The following is a 7,861-nucleotide window of genomic DNA, read 5'->3' as shown; positions in this document are numbered from 1 at the left end:
GGGGGGGCTTGCCTGGTTGCTTTGGCAAGAAGGAGGGGTCGTCAACTCCGTAGTCGAACTGGGGTCGCCGGCAGTCTCGGGGTCTACCGGAAAGAAGTAACGGAGGGGGAACACAATAAATAAAAAAGCAATCAAAGCATCACAAAGCGTAACATGGCAATACGCGGTGCTAGGTGTGCCCTAACGCTGTAGTAGGTGATACCGACGAAGGGGGGAAACATCCGAGAAAGTATCCCCGACGTTTCGGGTTTTCAGACAAAGGAATCAGAGGTGAAATGTTGTAGGTTCACTATGCTAGGGACGCGTGGCAGATGAACGGGCTGCATTTCTAGATTCGTCTCGTCGTTCTGAGCAACTTTCATGTACAAAGTTTTTCCATCCGAGGTAAGATTTATTTTATATTAATTTTAAAAGGATTTAATCATTTTCTAGAATTAACAGAATTGATTTAATTTGAAAATGCCATTATGGCGTCGACATGACATCAGGGTGACATCAACAGTCAACAGTCGGTTGACTTGGTCCAACTGACGCGTGGGTCCCACTGTCATTGACTAAGATTAACTAAAACATATTAATTAGTTTAATTAGTGATTAGGTTAATCTAATTAGGATTAATTAAGTTAATTAATTACTTAATTAATCAATTAATGTTTTGATTTATTTTTATTTTTTATTAAAACGTTCCAGGGGCTGGGCCCCGTTAGGCAGTGGCCGAGAGGAGTTAGCGGGCATGCGGGCGGTGGGCACAGGGTGCGGGTGTCGCCCAAATGCAGGGGCGCGGTAGGGCGTCGATGTGCGGGCGGCCGAAGTCAGCGACGGCCAGTGACGACGGCAGGAGGCGGAGCCGGGGGTGCAGTCGGCGAGGTCGTGGCCTCGCGAGGGCGCGCGGCAATAGAGGCCGGTGTGGTGCGGCCCGGTGTGAGGCACCGCGGCGCGAGGCGGGGAGTAGCGGGAGTGACGGCGCTGCAGGCATCCGGGCAGAGGGTCGCGTGAAGGAACTGGCGGCTTCGGGGAGCCGTGACCAGGGAAGGAGTAGAGCTGAGCAACGGCCCCGGTGAGCTCAGCAGCGAGCATATGCACGAGCGGGAGCGACAACAGGGGGGTGTGGGCGCGAGCGCGCGCTGTCGTCAATGGTCGGGCGCGACCAAGCGCGGTCCAGGGCATGCGGGAGCTCGATGGTGGACGTGCGCGGGTGCGGGACGGTGTGCGAGCGAGGGGAAGGGGAGGCCGAGGGCCTCACCGTAGTTGTAGGGTATGGGGCAGCAGGTGTCGAGGAGGTCGATGGGGACTGATAACCCACAAGTATAGGGGATCGCAACAATTTTCGAGGGTTGAGTAGTCAACCCAAATTTATTGATTCGACACAAGGGGAGCCAAAGAATATTCTCAAGTATTAGCAGATGAGTTGTCAATTCAACCACACCTGGAAACTTAGTATCTGCAGCAAAGTGTTTAGTAGCAAAGTAATATGATAGTGGTGGTAACGGTAACAAAAGTAAAGACAACAAAAGTAATGTTTTTGGTATTTTGTAGTGATTGTAACAGTAGCAACGGAAAAGTAAATAAGCGAAAACCAGTATATGGAAAACTCGTAGGCACCGGATTAGCGATGGATAATTATGCCGGATGTGGTTCGTCATGTAACAGTCATAACATAGGGTGAAACTGAACTAGCTCCAGTTCGTCAATGTAATGTAGGCATGTATTCCATATATAGTCATACGTGCTTATGGAAAAAAACTTGCATGACATCTTTTGTCCTACCCTCCCGTGGCAGCGGGGTCCTATTGGAAACTAAGAGATATTAAGGCCTCCTTTTAATAGAGAACCGGAACAAAGCATTAGCACATAGTGAATACATGAACTCCTCAAACTATGGTCATCACCGGGAGTGGTCCCGATTATTGTCACTTCGGGGTTGCCGGATCATAACACATAGTAGGTGACTATAGACTTGCAAGATAGGATCAAGAACACACATATATTCATGAAAATATAATAGGTTCAGATCTGAAATCATGGCACTCGGTCCCTAGTGACAAGCATTAAGCATAGCAAAGTCATAGAAACATCAATCTCAGAACATAATGGATACTAGGGATCAAACCCTAACAAAACTAACTCGATTACATGATAAATCTCATCCAACCCATCACCGTCCAGCAAGCCTACGATGCAATTACTCGCGCACGGCGGTGAGCATCATGAAATTGGTGATGGAGGATGGTTGATGATGACGACGGTGACGAATCCCCCTCTCCGGAGCCCCGAACGGACTCCAGATCAGCCCTCCCGAGAGAGATTAGGGCTTGGCGGCGGCTCCGTATCGTAAAACACGATGATTTCTTCTCTCTGATTTTTTTCTCCCCGAAAGCGAATATATGGAGTTGGAGTTGGTGTCGGAGGGCCACCAGGGGGCCCACGAGGTAGGGGGGCGCGCCCAGGGGGGGGGGGCACCCTCGTGGACAGGGTGTGGGCCCCCTGGTCTTCATCTTTCGTGAGGATTTTTTATTGTTTTTTCTAAGGTGTTCCGTGGAGTTTCAGGTCATTCCGAGAACTTTTATTTTCTGCACAAAAAACACACAATGGCAGTTCTGCTGAAAACAACGTCAGTCCGGGTTAGTTCCATTCAAATCATACAAGTTAGAGTCCAAAACAAGGGCAAAAGTGTTTGGAAAAGTAGATACGACGGAGACGTATCAACTCTCCCAAGCTTAAACCCTTGCTTGTCCTCAAGCAATTCAGTTGACAGACTGAAAGAGAAAAAGAAAAACTTTTACAAACTCTGTTTTCTCTTGTTGTTGTAAACATGAAAAGCCAGCATTGAAGTTTCAGCAAATACTATGAACTAACCATACTAACAATAACACGTAGGTCTCACAATTACTTATATCAATAGCATAACCAGCTAGCGAGCCATAATAATAAAACTCAGATGACAACACTTTCTCAAAATAATCATAACATGACATAACAGAATGGTATCTCGCTAGCCCTTTCTGAGACCGCAAAACATAAATGCAGAGCACCTTTAAAGATCAAGGACTGACTAAACATTGTAATTCATGGTAAAAGAGATCCAGTCAAGTCATAACCAATATAAACCAATAATAATGAATGCAAACGATAGTGTGCTCTCCAGCGGGTGCTTTTAATAAGAAGGGTGATGACTCAACATAAAAGTAAATAGATAGGCCCTTCGCAGAGGGAAGCAGGGATTTGTAGAGGTGCCAGAGTTCGGTTTTGAAATAGAGATAAATTATATTTTGAGCGGCATACTTTCATTGTCAACATAACAACTAAAAGACGATGATATCTTCCATGCTAAACAAATCATAGGCGGTTCCCAAATAGAATGGTAAAGTTTATACTCCCCCTCCTCCACAAGCATCAATCCATGGCTTGCTCGAAACAACGAGTGCCTCCAACATTCAACGGATCCCAAAGGGAGTTTTGTTTGCAATTATTTTGATTTAGTTTGCATAAAGCATGGGACTGGGCATCCCGGATACCAGACATTTTCTCGTGAATGAGGAGCGGAGTCCACTCCTCTTGAGAATAACCCGCCTAACACGGAAGATAAGGGCAGCTCTAATTAACATATGAGCTATTCGAGCATGCAAGACAGAATGTTTATTTGAAGGTTTAGAGTTTGGCACATACAAATTTACTTGGAACGGCAGGTAAATACCGCATATAGGAAGGTATAGTGGACTCATTTGGAACAACTTTGGGGTTTAAGGAGTTTGGATGCACAAGCAGTATTCCCTCTTAGTACAGGTGAAGGCTAGCAAAAGACTGGGAAGCGGCCAACTGAGAGAGCGACAACAGTCGTAAACATGCATTAAAATTAATCTACACCGAATACAAGCATGAGTAGGATATAATCCACCATGAACATAAATATCATGAAGGCTATGTTGATTTGATTCAACTACATGCGTGAACATGTGCCAAGTCGAGTCACTCAATTCATTTAAAGGAGGATACCATCCCATCATACCACATCATAATCATTCTAATAGCATGTTGGCACGCAAGGTAAACCATTATAACTCATAGCTAATCAAGCATTGCACAAGCAACTATAATCTCTAAATGTCATTGCAAATATGTTTATTTCACAATAGCTGAATAAGGAACGATGAATCATCATATTTACAAAAACAAGAGAGGTCGAGTTCATACCAGCTTTTCTCATCCCAATAAGTCCATCATATATCATCATTATTGCCTTTCACTTGCACGACCGAAGGGCGTGTATAATAATAAGAGTGCACGTGCATTGGACTAAGCTGGAATCTGCAAGCATTCAACTCAAGAGAGAAGACAAGTAATATGGGCTCTAAGTTAAATAAACAATCATGCATATAAGAGCCACTAAGCATTTTCAATATGGTCTTCTCAACCCCCAAAGAAAGGAAAAGAAATAAAAACTATTTACACGGGAAAGCTCCCAACAAGCAAAAGAAGAACAGGAAATATTTTTGGGTTTTATTTTTAATTCTACTACAAGCATGGAAAGTAAACTAACTAATTTTTTTGTTTTTCTTAAGGTTTATTAAACACACAAGAAGAAAGCAGGAAAAAGAAATTTAAACTAACATGGATATTACAGTGAAAAAGTATGAGCACCGACATCTAGCAATGAGTGTGTGTGTGAACATAAATGTAATGTCGGTGGGAAATACGTACTCCCCCAAGCTTAGGCTTTTGGCCTAAGTTGGTCTATTGCCAAGGATAGCCTGGCGGATACCCGTAGGTGAAGCTGGGGTCATACTGTGACTAAGAAGGCTCCGGCTGGCACTGGCTGGCAGCCTCCTCTGGATCCCAAGAATAAACAGATAGTCGTGGGGGCTCATCTTGTGGCTCCAGTTCCGGGGCTGGTGCAGGATTCCGATAGGATTGAACAGCCGACCACGGAACAATGTGAGGTTCTGCAGACAAGTTAAACAAAGAAGGAGCAGGCAAATTAATAGTTTCAGGGTGATGTTTATCAAAGTATAATTTATATTTGAGCTCCCCTTCGCGACTCTTAACAAGAAAGTCATGCGCTACCATACTCTTATAATCTAAATAAACACGGGGCCGTGCTGTTTCTTCTTTCTCCTCATGCCTAATAGGTATTTCAAAATGTTGAACTAGGTGTGAAGCATAAATGCCTCCAAAGATGGGGCCCTTAGTACGGTTCAGACTTAACCGTCTAGCAACAATTCCACCCATACTAACAGAGTTATTGCGGTATAAACCATGGAGCAAAATAATAATATCAGGAATACTAAGGTTCCCGCAGTTACCGCGTCCAATCAAGCAATGACTAGCAAATAAGGCAAAGTAGCGTAAAACAGGAAAATGTATGCTAGTGATCCTTGCATCAGAAACCTTCCTGGTTTCTCCCACAGTGATAGTGTTAATAAAAGCTTCTACTTCGTTACGGTGGGGTTCATCTAAGGTGCCCTCAAAGGGTATTCTGCAAACCTCGCAGAATTCAGCTAATGTCATCTCTTTAACAACGTCATATAAATGAAACTCTACTGTCGGAGGTGATTTCTTAGGGAAAAAGCAGAAGTTTTGCACAAAAGTATTTGTGAGTAAAAGATACTGATGACGTTGGTCGTGGAGGAAGTTGGTGAGGCCGGCGTTCTCAATCAATAGATAGAAATCTTCATAAATCCCGGCTCTCCTCAAGAAGTCATCGGAAGGCCATTCACACGGCCGGACCTCCGCGGTGCGAGGCAAATTGAATTTGGGCTTCTCCTCTTCTTCCTTTTGTTTTTCTTTACAGCTTCGGCTCGACGAGCCCCTCAAAAATTTCTTCATTATTTTCTGAAACAATCTGAAATTTTTAGTAACTTCAAATAAAAGTGAACCAACTTCAATAAAATTGATAGCAACAACTCCCACAAGTGCCTAGAGCCTATATAAAGCATTGGAACTACATGGAACCATATAAATTTGACATGCAAGCTCAAGAACATGGTCACCTATGCAGCACAAATTTGCAATGAATAAAGCACTAGAACAAAAACTAATTGGACCAATGGAGGAGTCACATACCAAGGAACAATCTCCCCAAGCATTCTTGCAAGAGGTGCTTTGAGCAAGGAGATCGAAAATCATAGCAACGGGGGCTGGAACTCGTGCTTGAGTTGGTTTTTCGTGTTTGTGTGAAGTAGAGGAAGAAGATGGGTGTAGGGATAAGTGGAGGAGGGCCACCGTGGGCCCACGAGGCAGGGGGCGCGCCCAGGGGGGTAGGGCGCGCCCTCCACCCTCGTGACCAGCTGGCAGCTCCCCCCATGGTAATTTTTGCACAGTAAATTCTCAAATATTCCCGAAAAAATCATATTAAATTGGCATGGCATTCTGAGGACTTTTATTTTCGGGATATTTTTATATTGCACGGATAAGTCAGGAAACAGACAGAAAAATACTATTTTACTTTATTTCTACTAAATAACAGAAAATATAAAGAGGGTACAGAAGGTTGTGCTTCTAGTTTCATCCATCTCGTGATCATCAAAATGAACCCACTAACAAGGTTGATCAAGTCTTGTTAACAAACTCATTCCGAATAATCACGGAACCGGAGAAATTTCGAATAACACTAAGTTACCTCAAAGGGATATGAAAATCCCCAACAATAAGAATATCATACTTTTTCTTGACAGTAGGGAGAGGAAATTCAAAACCTCCAAATATAATCGATGGAATTTTTCCAATAGAGTTGATACTATAAACTTGAGGTTGTTTTCTCGGAAAGTGTACCGTGTGCTCATTGCCATTAACATGAAAAGTGACATTGCCTTTGGTGCAATCAATAACAGCCCCTGCAGTATTAAGGAAAGGTCTTCCAAGAATAATAGACATACTATCATCCTCGGGAATATCAAGAATAACAAAGCCCGTTAAAATAGTAACGTTTGCAACCACAACAGGCACATCCTCACAAATACCGACAGGTATACCAGTTGATTTATCAGCCATTTGCAAAGATATTTCAGTAGGTGTCAACTTATTCAAATCAAGTCTACGATATAAAGAGAGAGGCATAACACTGACACCGGCTCCAAGATCGCATAAGGCAGTTTTAACATAATTTCTCTTAATGGAGCATGGTATAGTATGTACTCATGGATCTCCAATTTTCTTTGGTATTCCACCCTTAAAAGTATAATTAGCAAGCATGGTGGAAATTTCAGCTTCAGGTATCTTTCTTTTATTAGTAATGATACCCTTCATATACTTAGCATAAGGATTTGTTTTGAGCACATCAGTTAATCGCATACGCAAAAAGATGGGTCTAATCATTTCAGCAAAGCGCTCAAAATCCTCATCATCCTTTTTCTTGGATGGTTTCAGAGGAAAAGGCATGGGTTTCTGAATCCATGGTTCCCTTTCTTTACCATGTTTCCTAGCAATGAAGTCTCTTTTATCATAACATTGATTCTTTGATTGTGGGTTATCAAGATCAACAGCAGGTTCAACTTCTACATCTTTATCATTACTAGGTTGAGCATCAACATGAACATTATTATTAACATTATCACTAGGTTCATGTTCATCACCTGATTGCATTTCAGCATCAGAAATAGAGATATCATTTGGATTCTCAGGTGGTTCAGCATTAGGTTCACTAGAAGTTGGCAAAGTCCTATAATTTTTGTTTTTCTTCCTCTTAGAAGAACTAGGTACATCAATATTATTTCTCTGAGAATTTTGCTCAATTCTCTTAGGGTGGCCTTCAGGATATAAAGGTTCCTGAGTCATTCTACCAGTTCTAGTAGCCACTCTAACAGCATAATCATTTTTCTTACTATTCATTTCATCAAGCACTTCTTTCTGAGCTTTAAGTACTTGT

Source organism: Triticum dicoccoides, chromosome 3B, assembly GCF_002162155.2.
Source record: "Triticum dicoccoides isolate Atlit2015 ecotype Zavitan chromosome 3B, WEW_v2.0, whole genome shotgun sequence".
In the NCBI taxonomy this organism is placed as follows: Eukaryota; Viridiplantae; Streptophyta; class Magnoliopsida; order Poales; family Poaceae; genus Triticum; species Triticum dicoccoides.
The sequence above is the reverse complement of the archived record's forward strand: the minus strand, read 5'-3'. Positions refer to the sequence as shown.